The 19,596-nt window shown below is 45.3% G+C and overlaps 1 protein-coding gene across 1 annotated transcript in view; it reads right to left on the bottom strand.

The window, feature by feature from the left end:
• LOC108926358 (zinc finger homeobox protein 3-like) overlaps positions 1–19,596 on the bottom strand; it is a 125,126-nt gene that overhangs the window by 31,752 nt on the left and 73,778 nt on the right. The window lies entirely within an intron of this gene.

The raw sequence follows: 19,596 nt of genomic DNA, 5'->3' as shown, positions 1-19,596 counted from the left end.
GATACCGGGGGTCATCTGAAGGTGTCCGGCCATCTTGCCCCCCACGACTTTGCAGGGCTTCTCGTTGTGAGATGAATTGCTTCTCACCAATTATTTGCCCTTGTCCACAGCCTCAGTTCATCGGTTCGGTGCGGCAAAGTCAATGGAAGGGTCCATAATGAAGTGATGAGATGCCGCCTCGCTCCTGGGGCTCCGCTACATGATCGGACCCCCAGTGTATTATGGGGAGCGGCTGGGGGTTTGGGGTCAGACAGAGTTGCTCTCATGCATTAAGGCACAAAGCACCAGGTGTGTTCGCAGTATCCAGTCTTGATCAGAACGGCAAAAATGGGGTGTTAGAACCTGCAACACAGAGCGACCTCAGGGTGGCTGGGAAATTTACTTCCTTGTATTCGGAGAGGTGTGAGGAGGAGGAGGAGGAGCAGGAAGGACCGCTGAGCCAGGTAAACCCTTCCGTCTCCCTCCAAAAACATGCGGAAACCATCTCCATGCTTCATTTTTCTTTTCTCACGTTTGCTGAGCTACAGTCGGTACTGTGGATTGGGGTCCTCTCTGGTTGGCAGCTGAAATTCCAACAGGCCAGTTTAATAGATTCATTTCGAAAATGTATGGAAAGTTTGACCAACTGTGAACAGACTGATGCCAGCTTTAGATGCTATGCTGCTGCTTATTTACACATTCTCACAACAGGGCGAAAAAGAAACGGGCATTTGCCTCTTTCAAGCATACTGGCGAAACGTCACGTACTGCGAGCGCTGACAAAACAGGGTGTAGAGCCACAGAACCCATATTATTATAACCGTTACTCAGAATGCCTCTTTTTTAGGCTTCGCATTCTCTCCGTGGTCGGGCGGACTGGATTCCGAATGTGGAGCTGGTTCCACAGGAACGTGGACTTTGTGGAAAGCGACACAGAACGACGACTTACCTAAACTGCCCCGGCGGTGCGGAAACGGCAAGTGATTGTTTCCCTATTACTTAAAAGCAGTCTCCATGTAGGAATGCCCTTGCTGGACCCGTCGCCAGGCTAAGCGGCAGGTGGGGAAGTGCGAAGACGACGGCCGGGTGTTCGTACGAGAGCCCTGACAGCAGCTCTTTAACAGGCAGCGCAGATTAACCCCCAGAGCAGCGGCTGCCATGTGAAATGTAGTGCACTGGCTGCTGCAAACGGGCCCTATCGATCTGGCGCACACTTTGTGCCTTCCTACTCATTTATGATCAATATGTAAATGGACCACCGTATCGATTTGATATTAATTTTCAATTAGGGTATCCTCCTGGGGTCTTTCAGGGTCGTTACAGAACCATTCAGAGCTAGGGCCTTAGCAAGTTGCAGGCATTGATATTCCCGTGGCCCAAACAACTTACTTACTGTTTATTTAGCCGGCCTCACTGTAAATACGGATTAGGGCTCTGCGACTCAGACGTTAAAAAAATTAAACGGTTTCTTTGCTCTTCTCCTCGGCTCCAAACAAAACTCCCAATAAAATCCCAGGTCTGAACATCATCCGCGTATCACACATGTGGCATGAGGGAATCTGATTCTGTTCAGTGCTCTCTGTTTTTTGGCAGAATAAATCAGAGGCAGCGTGTTCATGAAAGTTACCACCTCAGTGGGACGAACACACAACTGCCTGAGCCTTGGAGTTGCGGTAGAACCCAATGGTCCGGAACCCTGGACTTCCTGCTCCACCTCATTGGCCACTTTGTGCACTATTTGTTGGCCTTTTTTGGACACCTGTTTTCATGGGAAAGGTAAACAGCTTCTCATGTTTCACTAAAAGAGAATATCAATCACATTTTTACCTGGAAGATTCAATTTACAGATACTGCGAACAAAGGAGGACTGCTTTCTTCTCAAGAATAAGAGGGATTTTCTACATTCACTTTACCAGGTGTCACTTTATCTTCAATACCTGCTCCTAAATTAACAGCCTTTCCTTAGACAGAGGGGAAAATAATCAATTCCTTGAAATGAAATAAAAAAAACAAGGAAATGTATTCCAGTCATATGAACACAGGGAGAACGTGCAAACTTCACACACGCTGAGCTGGAATCAAACTTATGATGCCACAGCCCAAGTGCCGTGTGGCACCAGCGCTATGCGTTATGTCACCACGCCACATTCAAAAAAAAAAAAAAAAAAAAAAAATCACAGCAAAGCATTCCTGCGTAAAGCATAAGGATGAAAGCTGTCGGCAGCGAGGAGCACCAGATCGTCGCTCAGAGCCAACCACGACTGCATATGGAGGAGACAGGCGCGGGGAGAAAATAAGTTCTAGGATACGGCAGCAGTGCCAAGTCCAGCGCTTACCATTGGATGTATTTACGTGCTCTAATTGGTTCACGGATAACATTAATTACCACATTTCTCATTAATGAAAGAAGCCTTTATTGGTTCCATTGATCAGCAAGACTTGTTCACCATCATCCTAAGCAATGGTGGATGTAACAAGCTTACATATTGGCATATCAATTAATGCAATCAATTTCCGGGTAGCAGCTGCCAGTCCCTCTTGCTGCGGCACCGTTTCTCCCTTTCTCTCCCTCTCCTCCACCCCCACAATGCCCAGGCCTGTCGAAAACGCCCAGAATAAAGGACTTCCGTCAAACGGCCCCTTATCTAAGCGAGTGCTAATTTCAAGTTAAGCGGACAAGTCAGCAGCTGCAGAAGGGACTTGTGGGAGTGGGTGGAATTTAGGTGCTTAGTGAGGGAGCACTATGACACACCTGTGGTACAATACCTGTGGTACACCTGTCTGAGCTGTTCAAAGTGTCTCTGTTAAATATGAAGAAGCGCACAGTGATCGCTCACAATGACCATATGCTTAGCACAATTACTAATGGTGGATTTGAGACGATGCGTCGCGTGACCCTCCCCCATGGCCCGAGCACCCGGAGGACAGCCGAGAGCAGAGGCCTCCGCTGTCCCCCCCAGTAAATCAGCTCTGGTCGGCTGAACCGGCTGTTTCTTTTTAAACTTCTAAATTCCGATCAATGTGGCTTCTTAAGACTCATTGATTAGCACTTACAATCCGCTCTCGGTGCCCCATGTTTCAAAGGCAAGGCCGATTTGAAATATTTTACCTACACACTCGAGAAAATGCGAGGAGTCAGGAGAGTGTAAGTGATGAACAAGAGAATGGGCCAAGATAAGTTAAAGCGCACCATGACAAAGTGGAGGGATTTAATGGTGGCCCGGAGCACTTCATTTGCTTAATAACAGATCTCGCCAGCAAAAGCACAGGCTACGGGGGGGGGGAGGAATCATGTCACTTTGAGAAATCCTATTTGAAGACAACAGCTTACGAGTGCTTGTCATCCACCATGCCTAAGACGATCACCATATGGAATGTGCAGTATCACTGTGACAGGCCACGTCTTTTTTTTTTTTTTTTTCCCTGTCCATGAAGGAAGACAATGATCAAGGAGGGGCGGCATGTCATTCTTGATTAAAATATTCTGGGTATATTTTTCTTTAAAAGCTTTTACGTTTTCTTGCACGCTCCAAATGAAGCTGCTCCAAAGTGGGTCAGAGGAGCTTGGAGAATGAAATGAATGAAAGTCTCTGTGTGTGTGTGTGTGTGTGTGTGTGTGTGTGTGTGTGTGTGTGTGTGTGTGTGTAGTGGTAGCAGGGCAGCAGACTTTGTAGTGCACAGCAATCCAAGGTGACCACACTGTGTGTAGAGAAATGAGAGCAAGCATGCAGCAGATCTTGAGAAGAACCGCTCACCCTCTTGCTCCCCCGTACAGGTGTCAGGTCTGCTCATCTCTAATGGACATCATTAGTATCTCTGGTCCCCACCAAGCCTGACCAGTAAAGGCTTGTGGACCAGTGACGGGACTGGTGAGACCAAAGATGCACTGGATGAAATCGCCAAGGTGCAGTGACCCTTCCATGCTGACCGCCTCCAGTAAGTGTCAATGTGCCGTAAAGACAAGACCCCCCCCACCCCCCACCTCCCATACAAAAAAAACCACATGTTCTTTTGCCTCCTACCTCCATTCTCACTTGGATGGATCGCAGCCGGTCAGGTAGTACCGGACACTCTGCCAGGCAGCTTCAGAAAAGCTCTCTTTAAAAGGCACATTCTAGAAAGGACTACCTGAATATGAGCATAATTGTAAAAGGGGGAAGCAAGATCCCAGATTCCCACTGGTGCTTCTTTTGAAAGTCTAATTTGGCAAGAGAACAACAGCAGCGCAGGGAGACAAAACAAACAAGTTGCATTCCTCAAACGGGGAGTGAGACAGACAGGCAGGGCCGCCGCGGCACAGGGGCTCCTCACTAGCGGGCGCGTCTCGGTGACGGCTCGTGACACGAACAAGTGTGTTCACAGATAAGCAGGAGGAGGAGTCGGTTGCTAATCAACCTTTATGCAATTGTCTCCGTAAGAGGCGCACATGAAAGCGTCTGAAAGACTTGCAGCTCACAGTTAAGACCCCCCATGGTACAGTAATGCTGAAACGCACAGCAAATTAAACACATACATCAAAAAGCTTCTTAAAAGCATACTTTCTACATTTTTATAACAATTATGACAAGTACTTTCAATACTGGGGAAATAGCTCTTCTTATATTTTAAGCATTCTGCAGTTTTTGTGATCATCTGCCATGAAACCAGCAGTTATGACACCATGTGGGATCAACACTGTCAGCAACTACTTCCCCTCCTCTCTCTCTCTCTCTAATATACACACACACACACACACTCTTCAGGCAGTGTATCATCTCTAATATTTTCCTTTCACCGGGCAGTTTGCGTGAGCTCCACTTTCTTATTGCTAATGATTTGCCTGTTTTAACTGCACTGGCAACCAAGGGATTTATTTATTTGTATTTAATGTTATAACCAAGGCACAGGAAGTCACAGACTGGGATTGTTTTATATTTAGAACAAAGCTCTGATAAGGCAAGATGCATTTAAAAAATTAAAATAAGACTGAGCTTCTGTTTCAGATGCATTGCACTTAAATGTGTTCTGTACAAACAATAAGGCGCAATAAGGTATTATTTTATAGATTCCAAAAATGACATGAACAGACACACTGTATACACACACACACACACACACACACACACACACACACACACACACACATATACATACTGTTCTCTATAAGGAACTCATTATTTTTGTTTTTGTTATTCACACCGTTAGATACATCTTCCAGAATTCAAAGTGGTCAGTTCCATGCTGTACGTGGGCAGCAGCAGCTTCTCTCTTCCCAGCCACACATTCGCAACCCAGTGACCGAAACGCTCGGTAAAACCGCCCATCAGAATCAGCTGAACAACCAGCCGCTACTCTATGTATGGAAAAAAAAAGCCCTTTACTTCATACCCCAAAACCTTAAGCCCTGTGCCCCAACCCCGAGCTTCCAGGGGACGATAATTGCGGACAGCCAATAAATTACCACTGCCTCCACATCAATTATAAGCATCACGTCTGGCAATGAGGAAAATGAGATCTTGTGACAAATTTCATGAGGCTTGGCTGCCCAGTCGCCTTTCTTAACAGGCCACAGATAGCAATCCCTTATCTGCCCTATGTAATAGGGAGCTATGGGTAGAGAGAGATGGAGCTGAGGCCATTTAATTAAAAACCTTGGGGGTGGGGGGGACACGTGGTGAATAAAGGCCAGGAGACAAAGCCTTTGTCTTCAATACATATTTTGCTCAGCGCTGCCACTCATTGTGCACAGAGCTCGCTAGTTTGCTTCATAGCGATTCTACGGCTCCCTTTTCGTTGCTCCAGCGTTTTCTGCCTCCCCGACGCTGCCTTTTTGCTCCGTCTTTTTTGTAATGGAATTATTTCCCTGGAGGCTGCTGTAGTGCTCTCTGCCTTTGCTGTGGTCTGTCGAGCTCATTCGAGTCTACCGTTTTTACAAATGATTGCCACGCAAAGGCTGGAAGAATGAACGAGAGAGCCCCTTCACCTAATTGTATTCCCACCTGGGGATGCTGGGAAGGGTGGTGACTTCCAGCAGCCTGTGATGAAAATTTATAGTGGGGGACAAATAAAATGCTTGGAAAGGACAGACCCTCAATTTAATTCAAAGCACAATATTCAGAGCATGTGTCCACAGGATCACAGTGAATACACGCACACCGATTCAAATTACGGCTGTACTTTCTGTGAATATTATGAATCATTCGACAATCACTAGAAAACCATCAGAAAACCTCGCCTTATTAACATCCCGTTAAGTACAATAATTATTCCGTGTGTACATTTCACAAACTGTGCACAACAAAACGTCGTTTTGCTCCCAAGTGGAAAACACTGGCCCCTACGACTTGCTACACCATCACACACCATCACACCAATGTTCTTTTCACCTCAAAGTGAAGTTCTCAGGCAGGTAGCATGAGCCATGAGCACTATGTGACTTTATAGACATTTTTTTTCAGCATCTATACAATTGGTCCCATCCCATTCACTGAAACGTAAGCAATCAGAGAATTTATAGGCTGGAAATAACATGGTACATATGTGAACAAAAAAAAGGCAGCCTGGACATACGGGCATTCACTCGTCCCTCCTCTTGGGAGACATCAGCAGCACCCAGGAAAGTTCTGCTTAGAATGACCTCAGTGGTGGGTGCCAGAGGTCAAAATGTCAAACGGGGCGGAGGCAGAGATACTAAGGCTTTGGGAGGGGGGCGGCTGCGGTGGTTGCCCAACCGACCGCACTGTGGTCAGGCCACAAACCATCAGCTCCCTAGTGCTGCACACAGCAGGACAATAAAGATGATTCAGGATGGCATGTGAGCCTTCAGAAGAACGATGCCTGCCCTCCTTCAGTGAACCTTCCCCTCCCTCAGGACCAAGCTGCTTAGTCAGATTCCTTCTTGGTGAAATACATATATAGAGTCCATTATTTTATATATGTACCGCTTTTAAACATTACTTTACAGAGACACATACACATTTGGAGCATACAACTGGAAGCCCTTATTACAAAACCTTCTCCTCCACTAAATTCCTTCTACTCTGCCTGGGCATTTGTTATCTCCAACTACATGTGCGCTGTAAAACACATCCATGTTACTTTCCACTTTGAACAATATCTAGATGCACTTTTTATACGTAGAATCACTAGAACTTTGAACAAAGCCTGACATTACAGGTATAAACTTTACATCTTATTCCATTTCAACCTACTCCAAATTCCTATAAAAATATGTATTTCATAGCGGCAAAAAAAGAAACTCAGGTGCAAGCTTACATGGTTCTTTTCTGAGGATCCTTTGCGAGAGATAATAATGACCGTTCTCCTGCTGTCAGAAGGAACATGAACACAAGGCAGCAGTAGAGGGATGGGACGCTCCAGAGGAAGCACCCCCAACAGAGATGAAAGGTGTTGGTCGTCGCATTCTCTCATGAGCCTATAATATAGACCATGTTTCTGAGGGGTGCGTGTCTTTGAGGAGATGTTCCACAGGGTCCCCCACAGGGCTCCGCACATTTGCGCTCCCTCTTTCCTTGTTGCGGGGCCACAAACGCAGTGACCTGGCGACTGCTTTCTCAAAGGCCGGCCTGCCCGGAGACGGGCATATCCATGTCGGCCTGTATTTATGCTGCACACGCACAATAGGGATGAGACATGGTGGTGTTTGTAACTGCTGTGTGTTCACTGAGGTGGAGTGTAATAACCCTGCCCTTCCCTCCTCCATCTGCATGTGTCTTCAAGATGAAGAAAAATAGGCCAAAATATAAATGCACAACACATTTGAAGAAAGAGAAAGCAACACGCAGAGTCCAGGGGCCACAGCTGTGGAAAACAGAGCAGGTTCGTCACCAATCAGGAAGAGTAAGAAAGAGTGTAGAAGCAGAGGACACTAAACAGAAGAAAGAACTTCTAGCACTTTCCAAATGGAAGATGACTTTTCTTTAGGCATGTGGCGGGCTGTCTGGATACAGTACCTAGCAGCAAACACCACAGTTTCAGAGAGAAAATGAGGAAAGGAAAAAAAAAAAAAAAAAAACAGATCTGCAAGGTAAATATAGAATCTCCTTGGGCACGTGTTTGAGGGTAATTTCACCAAAACTGATTAGAATGAATGGCCCCCTGAACACACCACTTGGCAGAAACACACACTATGTGCCTTTGACTAACTAGAGATGCCCTTCATGCGATGAGGAAGTGAAGCCCTCCGTTTTACCCCCTTTCTCTACATCAGTATGTCAATATCTTTCACTAAACATCAATGTCTGTGACCAAGTTACAACTGACCTTTAAAAGCAGAAAAAGGGCAGTAATCTGCAACTTTGACTGGACTTGATCTTGCATGATTACACATTCATAAAGCCTTCAGCCGTTGACACTGTGATAGATATGACAAAAACACTTTAATTTTGAACATGAGGACTCGCACTGAGACTACAGGGACTCCAAGCTGGACGCCCAAACTCACAGCTAGATTTCATGAGCACTTTTTGTATAAGACCTCTATTCATTTCAGAAAAATGTACCATAACTGAATTAGATTTGTTTAGGCAGTTGTCTATTTTCAGTCTTACATTTACATTTATTCATTTAGCAGACGCTTTTTTCCAAAGTGACGTACATCTCATAGAAATACAATTTGTGCATTACATTAGGAGAGAGACATAGTTGCAGATGTGCGATTCTTAAGTAATCTTAGTTTGTTTCTTTCCACTTTATGCACCGATGTTCATCGCACAAGTAGGTGCATGCAACTCAATACAGTCTTATATGTGCACATGGATGACGAAAGACATCTCTGTGACAAACTGAGCCAATGCCTGAGGATACACACATTCAGTGCTTGCACCAATACTCAAGCACTGATGTATTAATGGTTTGTTGTAGATGACAAAAAGCAAGAAAACCAGCCACAGCTGAGAGGCTTCACAGTTCGATATACTGGCTCCTCTCCAGTGTTTGCCAGTTCATCAGCAGCAATATCATCATGGAGAAATTTATTTATTTTTTTTTCTGTTTTGCTGCAACATAAGTATGGAAATTAATGTAGAGGAGGATATGGCCACTTTCCAGTCACCTATCAGCCTCCAGCTCTGGATCAGCCTTAAAGCACAGCCACACAGAACTGTTACCTTTTTACTACACCACTGGTACATTAAATACACGCTTTACAGACTTAAAAAACTTCCTAATGTTCATAATCAATCAGTCAATCTTGTGGAACAGTGTGCAATAGTGGTTAAGGAGTTAGACTTGTGACTAAAGTGCTGTTGGTCCAAATCCCTGGAGAACCATTAATGTTGAACCCTTGAGCAATGTGCACTTAACTCAAATTGCTTCAGAAAACACGGAGCTATATAATGACTAAAATGCAGAAATGAGTGATGTGCAGCGTCATCCACGCAAATAAATAGTAATAATAATCCTCTCAGATTTGTACTGGTCGATATTACATCTGTACAACAGAAGCTCCCACTGTAACCAAGTCCAGTAATGTGAGTCCCTCTTCCATATAAAGCAACAAGGAATATACTAAATTATTTTAAATGCTTTTTTCCCCCTCATAATAAGTTTGACCAGAGACAAAGGGAAACGGTCTATGAAAGTGTTTTAATGAAAAGCTAGGAATAGGAGATAAAGTGTGCAGAAACTCTCATGCCTTCCATGAAAGCTGGGAAAAAGGGGGCAGCTGTCCGCTCCTCTTCAGTCTGCTGAGTATAAAAGAGTAGTGGACAGAAGGCAAACGGAAGGTGACCGGGGTAGACCAAGGAGGTGCAGCATTTTAATCAGTTGTGTATGTCACCTTACTGGTACTTAGCACTGAACATAACCAAAATTAAATCCCCTGAAAAATACACAGCCACGCCTCTGCTTTGCACCCTGCTCAGGTAAGACATCAGTTTTAACCTTGAACAGAGTCTAGGATCCAACATCCAAAGTACTCAGCCATAAATAATAAAGCATTGAATAATTTGTCTGTGTACATTTATTTTTTATACACACTACTTTCAGCATTCAGACAAAATTTCTGTATCTGCTGATTCTTTCATATATTTTTTGCAACATGTGCAGCTTTAACTTCAAATGTATCACAGGGGTTACAGAAAAAATTATGAACAATTCCAAGGTACAAAAAACAAAAGATCAGCTCCTCTTGTCTTCGGGTTTATCCTTAACTTCTTGATGAAGTATCATGGAAGAATCAAACTTTATTTAAAGCTGTAACTCTGACTGGCACTTTAACGTAACGATGGAGAGAAAAGTGTCTGGACACCATCATTTCATTTACAATATATTTATTGCTATAGAGGATTTATATTTACTGCTATAGAGGAACAGAGATTTAGCAAGATTTTAAATTGGGTTTCTGTAAAAAAAAATAAATAAATAAATCTAATTACTGTACTTTAAGTAAAAATTGCAATCAAGTTAATTTTTTATCTCTAAAATATGAAGGGTCATAACATAAATGCCTTTAAAAACTGTTTAATACTAGTAGCTTCTTCAAGTCTAAGTAACTCAAATCACCACCGACACCATTTACTACTGGTTCATGACACCAACCCAACAAAAAAATTAACACTAATCATTTTCAACAAAATAAATAAAAGTAAATGTAAATGTAAAAAGGGTGGCACAGCAGGTAGTGCTTCCCTGTCACAATGCCTAGACTGTTCAGTCATAACTTTGCGTCCAGCTCAGTCTACATGGAGCTTGCGTGTTCTAACCGTGATCTCTCTGGATTGCCATGACCCCAGCTTAAAGAAGCAGTTAAGGAAAGTGAGTGACTAGAGAGAAATTCCACATTTGTAGCTTCAGACAGGAAAAGAGATGCAAGACAGAATTCAATGGCTCAGAGGCCTCAATGATTACCCACATTCCCTTATTCATATCGGAGAATTCTTAAAGAAGGTGGACTGTCTCAACATTAGCAATTGTGAATTGTAGAGGACATAGGAATGATGCCCAGGAATGGCCAAGACACACAATGCGCCATATAAAAGAAAGCCAGTTCCCACGATACCAGCTACCCATTTGATGTAGTGCTTCTGTAATGAACAGCAAAGCACATATCGTGCCATCTGAGGGTGCATACAGAAACTATATAAAGCTTAAAAAAGAAGGAAAGAACGATGCGTGTGCATCTGCCCCTTAAACAGAATCAGTGAATAAGCTAAGGCAGGTTTCTGTTGCCTAACGAAACAGGCTGTGTAGTAGCACCTATTAAAACAGTAGTGACACCAGAGAGCTCGTGAGATACGCAGCTTCCATGAAGACGGGAGGGGGCATCATAAATCAGTCCTACTGAAACAGAATAAACTCCTCCTACAAAAACAAATACCATACTGTCTCTCATAGAACCACTGGCAGAATCCTCACATCTAATTGAATTAATTCAGCTGAAACTCCATAACAGGCCACATTTAGTTTTCCAGACAAACAGGCCTTGGCAACATATACTCTATACTGTACCCTACCACAACTCTGTGTGCACTTTATCTGGTCTGCAGGAGCTTCTATAGCAGTGATACACCGGTGAGGGTTCCGGACACACATTGCACTTGAGACAGAAAGTTCATCGCTCTCCACATTATACCAAACGTAGCCTTAAAAGACGAAATAGTCTCAGACGTGGAAGGGCAAGTGCGTTTTTGAAAGACACCATTGCAGGCAGCCGACTCCGCCGCTCCTTCAACTGACCGCTTGTCAGTGCGGCTCCAAGACATTTTCTCATTTGCCACCCATCTTTACGCTCCTCTCTAGAAATGGGTCATGTGGTTTCATTTTGTCCCGATGGGGTTTGGTGAGCTGAGTAATAGGCCTATATTTGCTAGTACGACCATGCTAGAATTTCAAGAAAGATTTGCTGGGGGGAGAGTTGGGGAGCTAGCGGCAACGGCAAAGGACCGCCTGCACAGTTCCCTATGAAGGCACTGTCCTAGGAGACCTGTGTCCCATTGACTGCAGGACTATGGCACACTCCGCACATAATCAAGTGAATCAATGCCGTGACAAACCCAGCAGGTAAAGGTTACCATGGATGTCTTTTTGAGGTCCCATCCGCTCCAGTAGTCTGATGGACGGGACAGCGGGTCCTAATCTGCTGCTCCTCCAGGGCCTGAGAGATGGTCACCACATCTGCGTGTGTCGCAGACTTTCATTACATTCCGGTTCTAAATGCCATCCGTACTGCTGTCCTCTTTAAATAAAACACATTTGCATCTTTCGTTTAATCGGACTATTTTCCCTGAGCCTTCGAAATCTAAGCCCAAGTGCGTGCTGGAGGGCACTTAAATACATCTAGGGGAAGGGAAAAGGACTGTTTCCTCAACTAAGAGTGAGGTGTGCACTCTAGCTTATAAAACTTCTGTTTCGTGACCCATCTGTTCCAGCTGAGCTTGTGAGTCTCAACTCTATTACAGAACAAAAGTTGCACACTAAAGCATACTAAAGATTTCCAGGGACATTAAGCACATACCGGCCCTCGTTCTCACATTAAGGGGTACAGATAAAGAGTACATTCAACAGATATACATGAATACAGGGCCCTGAGATCACAGAGTGTGACTTGGTGGGAGTCCAATATACCTGGGGATGGAACACATACTCAAGCAATCAGTTGTGGCTCAGCCCAATGGCTGCTTGATGTGACATGTATAATTTTGCATCACCTCGGGAGTGGATTGTGCTCAGCTGAGGCTCTGGTCAGTACACTGCAAATCTGTGTGACAGAATTTACATTTAGCAAATGCTTTTCTCCAAAGAATCTTACAATGTGAACCTTCCTACAGTTACTTACCTATATGTGTATACACACACACACACACACACACACACACACACACACACACAATCTGAACCGTTTGTCCCATATGGGGTCACGGGGAACCGGAGCCTACCTGGCAACACAGGGCGTAAGGCCGGAGAGGGAGGGGACACACCCAGGATGGGACGTCAGTCCATCGCAAAGCACCTCAAGTGGGACTCGAACCCCAGACCCACTGGAGAGCAGGACCTGGTCCAACCCACTGCGCCACCGCACCCCCTACCTATATGTACAGCTGGCTAATTTAAGGTAAGTACCTTGCTCAAGGGTGTTACAGTTGTAGCTGGGATTCAAAGCTCTGATTCGGGGTCCAAAGGCAGCAGCAATAACCATTACACTACCAGAGCTCACTCTGGACACGAGTCCCTACCATAGTCCTCGATCCTGTCGGATGGAGTACAAGCTGCAGGAAAGCACACAGAAGGACCATGAGTGTATTTTGCCATTTCAGGGTGAGATTCTGACATGGCCTGATATGTATACAGTATATCATTACTATAGATCCCAAGTTTACACCACGCACACACAAGTGTAGCAAAGCCTTAAAACCACAGAGCTGCCAAATTCTCTTATTTCCACACCCAAGTTCCATATCCCAGTCAATTTACTTGACACAGTTTATCACTTATAATGATTTATATGGTTTGATAATATATCAACACTGCACACAGTGAATCTCAAGTCCAGCTGCCTAACCACAACTCTTCATGAGTTGTGATTTTTGGTTTTTGTTAGTCTTTACATTCAGCTAAGAACATTTTTCACAAATGCAGCGATATAATAATCTGATTGAGGGTTCTGCTGTGCCTGGGTCTCATTCTGACACTTTCTATCAAAGGATGGGAGCCTCTTCAGGCCACTCAGTGAGTACAGCAGATGCCTCTCGACGGTCTCACTCTTGTTTCACCTTCCAAGAGAATGTCTTATGATTAAAGAAGGAAACTAATATCACATTCATAATGCACTATTTTACTATATGTACAGTATAAGTAGTGCCTTGCAAAAGCATTAAGCCTCTTGAAAGTTAGCACTATCTTCTGGATTTCAAAAGATATATACAGATGTTCTCCCAATCACTATTTTTACTGAGATATATCTCACACTAACAATATTTCAAAAGCCAAAATTATTTGCCCTCAGATATTAAAAATGAAATGTAAAACTGAAATGTGCTGCTTGCATATGAATTCTTACCCCTGCGCTCCAAAGGCTTAAAGTAGCAAATTGTTCTCAAACAAGAGATATTTACCTCATATTTGGACATGACTGAATAATTTTTATCAGTGAGCAATTAAAAGTCACATTTTCTGGATAGCAAAATCACTGTTTAGGGGCCATAACCAGGCTGTGAACCCACCGTGAAAATGAAGACTAAAGAACATACCACACAAGTAAAAGATAGCAGGATCCAAATGCTTAAATCAGGGAAAGGGTACAAAAAATAAAGTGCTTGGATGTCCCACTGAGCACTATTGGACCAATCATCAGGAAGTGGAAGGTGTATCACACTACCCAGTCGCTTTGTAAAGAAAGCCATCCATCAAAACTAAGCACACAAGCAAGACGTAAATTGGTAAGGGAAACATCAGACTCCAGCCATCACTTTGAAGGAACTACAGAAGTCATTTTCTGAAACTAACGTAAATGTGCATGAGCCCACAATATCAAGAGCTTTCCGTGACACTGATATACTTGGAATGGTGGAAAGACGAAGCCATTACTCAAGAGTATCCATAAACAGGTATGTCTGGACTTTGCCATGAAAGGGACCCAGCTAGGATGTGGGAAAAGGTATTGTGGTCAGATGAAACCAAGATAACGCTTTAAATTTTGGCCAAAAAGCTCAAAGAACAATGCAAACCTTACATTGCCTATGCCTCAAAAAGCACCATCCCTACAGTGAAGTATAGTAATGGCAGCATAATACTGTAGGGATGATTTTCATTTACATGGACTGGGAATCCTGTTAAGGCTGATGGAAGAACACACCCTGTCTGAAACCGCTTGTCCCGAGCAAGGTCGCGGCAAACCGACACCTTACCCGGCAGCACAGGGCGTAAGGCGGGAAAGGAGGGGAGGGGACACACCCAGGATGGGACGTCAGTCCATCACAAGGCACCCCAGACCCACCAGAGAGCAGGACCCGGCCAAGTCCACTGCACCCCCCCCCCCTTGATGGAAGAATGGGTAGAACTAAATAGAAGGAAATACTGGAACAGAAACTGTTCCAGTCAGCTCAGAAACTGAGGCTTGGGAGAAGATTCACCTTCCAGCAAGAAAACAATCCTAAGAACAAGGCAACACTGGAGTGGCTCAAAAACAAACAAAAAAAAAAAAGTGAATTGTTGAGAATCTGTGGCACTTTTTTGAAATCTGCCATCTATAAGCAGCATCCAACCAACCTGAATGATCTGCAGAAAATCTGCCAGAAAGAATGGGAGGGAAAAAAAAACTCCTGCAAGCAGCATTTTTTCAAAATAAATAAATAAATAAAACTTTACTTTGGTTTTGAAAATAAACAGTGAGAACACTTAGATTTACAATGAAACAACTTATTGGAAAAATATGTGTATGTATCTTTTGAAATCCAGAAAATGCTGCCAACTTTCAACAGGGTTGGTGTGTGTTATACACTTTAGTCTTAATTTTCACAGTGGATTCCCAGCCTGACTGATGACCCCTAAACACTGATTTTTGTAGCCAGAAAATGTGACCTTTACTTTAATTGTTCACTGGTAGAAACTAATTATTCAGTTATGTCCAAATAAGAGGCAAATGTGTCTTGTTTGGAAACAATTTGCCACTTTAAGCTTTTGGAGTGCATGGGTATGAATACTTATGCAAGCACCACATTTCAGTTTTACATTTTATTTTTAATACCTAAGTACAAATAACTCATTTTGGCTTTTGAAATTCTCTTGGTTTAAATAGATCTCAGTAAAAATTGTGACTCGGAGAACATTTCTATGTATCTTCGAAACCAGAAAAAATTGCCACTTTCAAAGGGCTTTAATACTTTTGCAAGGCACTGTATTCATAAAATTCCTGCCACATTAGGTTGCTGGGGAGACATGCTTAATGTTTGTATCTGGAACTTCATGAAAATCATACAATTTCCTGTTGCCTCTGTGTCTTTTGGCCAATGTTTATAGACACACTACAACTGAGCTCCTCCCACCTTCATCCATCCCCAGCAGCCTCTCCATCCCCATAAACCTCCTGTGCTCCAGAGCCCAAAAAGGGCACTGCTGCAACAACAAACTTTATTAAAACAATATACACAACAGCTTGTGCTTCTGTTGCCATATATGAGCTTAGACATGCAGTGGCGTAAGACTTTGGGTTGACAGAAGAGCAGCAGGTTTACTTTGCATTTTAACAAGTGTACAAAAGGACTACATTCCACAGATTGCTGCCTACCAGGTTTGCCCAGCCCCACTCTGCGATGGACCCACAGATGCTCCGGCGGCTCCTGTCAGCCAGCTCACTGGCCTTATTCGTGTGGACCTGTAATAATGTCGGCGGCATTTGAAAAGAAGGCTAATCCCGAGGAGGCAAATCCCTTATTGATCCGCAGGATGCCGAGCTTTTCCTGAATCTTAGAAACGGTCCACAGACGAGCTGACGGGGAGTCAAATCAGGTCTAAAATCATGAATCCAGATCAGCAGAGATCAACGCTATTGGACTGGTGAGGAATATGAGTTTTTTGATTTATTTGTAATTATTAGACCTTCTTGTGACATGTGCTTTTTTTTTTTTTTACCTCTATTTCAAAAGGAATATGATCATAATCTGTGCAAAATTGTACAAAACAACTTCAAAGTTTCAAATTGGATTCTGCCTGTGTAATTCCCCAAACAGGTTGCATCAACTACAGAAGCGCAGCTATAAACTGACGCCCAACTGGGAAGGCTGGACAAAGGCAACAGCAGACGTCACAGAGACTGTGCCCCGTAGCTCGTGTCCCAGTGCTTGTCTGAACCTCCCTGCTATTTTCTCTTAAAAAGACCTGTAAAAGGAAGGGTATCTTCCCTTGTCACTCTAAGAGACTAGTGGCTCATGGTCTCATCACTTTGTAACGACTTACATTGGAAATTGTATTCATATCCTCTGTGAGCCGCTGCACCGTGAGCCGTGGCGCTTGCTGCCCACACATGAATCAGGTGCAGTACGGTGGCAGTGACATCAGTATTCTGTTCGGGCTCCAATCTGTCAGAGCGGTGGGGGTATGGCCTGTGCTCTCTCTGCCCAAGCTTCCTCAGAGAAAGGGTTAAGCAAGACAAATGGATAAGAAGTTCGGGAGCAATATGCTTAAGCGGCACATTTTGGGCAGGGGCAGGAATTAAAACAATGAGTCTCTTTTACCGTCTCGTTGGTCTAATTGGATGAGAAATTCATCATGCGGCTGCCTGGGCAATGCTGAGGGACAAAACGTGGTTCTGGATGCACCCCTGCCTCTGTGCAGGCCCTCTTCCCTTTTCCCACACACACACACACATACACACACACACACACACACACACACACACACACACACACAGAAGCTGAAACCGCTTGTCGAGCCAGAGCCTAACCCGGCAACGCAGGGCGTAAGGCCGGAGGGGGAGGGGACACACCCAGGACGGGACGCCAGTCCATCACAAGAAACCTCATGCGGGATTTGACCCGGCCAAGCCCGCTGCACCACCGCGCCCCCCTCCTCCCAGACAGCCTGGTCCATGTCAACCCACACACCGTCCTTACATTTACATGATTCTTTTCTCAAAAACAACTTGCAGTGTTAAGCCACACTGATTTACCCATTTATACAGCAGGGTAATTTTTACTGTGTCAATTCACAGCAAGTCTCTTGTTACAGGGGGTCCAACAGTGGCACTTCTAACCACTGCATCCCCTGCTGTCCCCAGGTAGCTCTAAACATTTCTGCTGCCTGCTAGTTTTATTAAAACATTGAACAATGCACTGATGGCCGTGTACCGCACGCAGAGGTGCCGTGGCCACACCTGCTGCCTCCTGAGCTACGGCTGCAGTTACAGTCTCTGTGTTGATAAAAGACACTGAAAAGAGGCATGACGGTGCAAGTATGTGAGCGGTATGAATGTGCAAACTCAGGAGTGTGACAGGTGCAAGTGTGTGAACAGGGACAGAAAGTGACCTGCGCAAAGTGTAATTATCCTAAGCGACCGAGGAAGGAGGAGTTCCGTGTCCTGTTCGGATGCAGGTTCACCTTTCGTGAACTCGGCTCACGTCTCATTCGTAACTGTCCTCCTTCCTCAGGAACGCGGCGAAGTGGCGACGAAAGAAGGTTCACGGATGTCCTGAGCGCTAATACGTCCGAGGGGAGTCGAGGGGTCAGCATTAATAATGAAAACACAAGTTTTACACGAATCCAGACTAGTGAAATTCTGCAGTCGCTTTAATGAGTCTCCACAATTTGAATTTCTGCCTGACTATCTGGATCCTGGGGACTGTTCCTCCACACCACTACTGCCACCTCCCCTGCAGGGGGTCACGAAACTAAAGCGAAACGCCAGCCGTCAGCTGTGATCCAGCGCTCAAAGAGACACAGTAAGGTAGAGCAGAGGCAGGAAATAAGCAGCCCATCGCACACCTGCAGAAAAACACAGCGGAAGCACAAACAGATCGGTCACGTCGCACATTTGGCTGCCCCTACATGCGCTTCCAAAGGCGCGTCCGTCCTCCGCGCTGCGGCCATCGGCACATTCGGAGTCCAGCAAGCACGAAGTTTAATTATCCGTAATTGCCCGGCTAATAGATTCCCTGAGGATGCACGTCAGATGCGCGACAGGCTTTTGCGTAACTTTCTCGCCGCCGGCTTCGCGATCCCGGCCTCCTCGGAACAAAGCGCCTTCACAGGCCACTCGGTGGCAGAAGAACAGAGGGTCTCAGTGTGCGGTGGGCACGCCAGGGGGTCACGGGCACAACACAATGGGCGCCTTTCTGTCAAGGAGACAGAGTCAGAGGGCAGTGGGACAGTGTATACCCTTCCTCACGTTGCCCTCGGGCCCACCCCCTTTCTGTTTATCTGCTGTTCTCGTTTTGGCTTCCCGTCCGGTCCGATCGGGCATTTTGGAATGCGTTTCTGACGTCGACATCGCAGCACAAGTTAGCAGCCATGATGGGCGCAGCGAGACAGCGGGAAGGCATGAGATTTCAGCAGAGGAATCCAGACACCCCGTCCACCTTCTACGAAGGCCGTTTTATTGGAGAAGCAGAGAACCAAAGAGATGCAGCCGTGCCATCGGAAGCGGTTACTCACAGTTCAGAGCATTAAGCCATCTTTAGGAGTAGCCACTTCTCTCACTTTGCACCGCAGCAGTAGGTGGCGTAGCGATTGGAGTCGCAGCTCGAATTGCCCCGGCATTAGCAGCGTAAGCAGCTAGAACACTGGGTCGCTTCGGAGAAACGCGCAACGTCCCCGGATGACGGAGACACGGTTTGCGGTTTACAGCAAGAACAGCAGCTTGAGAAGCTCGGAATGATTCCGTTCAGTTTCGCGAAGGCGGTGGGGCTGCGACCTTTGACCTCGCTTCCTGCTCACGGCCTGCTGCTCTCTGTGCTGTAGGGACGCAGAAAGCTATCAGCTCACGTGACCCAGTCGGGCTGCAGCAAAACACCGCGGCGGACCGCGGGGTCGCAGAAAAACAAACTCGGCTCTCGCTTTCATCAGTGGCGCAAAGCCGTTTCCAGTTGCCGCGTACGAGCACCAACGTGGAGGCTGCGCTGCCTTCGGAGCCGTTCGTTCAGGCAACGGGAGATAAGGCACGGCCGCTGGGAACTCCTGCCTTTAAAC

This window comes from Scleropages formosus, chromosome 7 (assembly GCF_900964775.1).
Source record: "Scleropages formosus chromosome 7, fSclFor1.1, whole genome shotgun sequence".
Taxonomy (NCBI): domain Eukaryota; kingdom Metazoa; phylum Chordata; class Actinopteri; order Osteoglossiformes; family Osteoglossidae; genus Scleropages; species Scleropages formosus.
The sequence above is the reverse complement of the archived record's forward strand: the minus strand, read 5'-3'. Positions and strand labels throughout refer to the sequence as shown.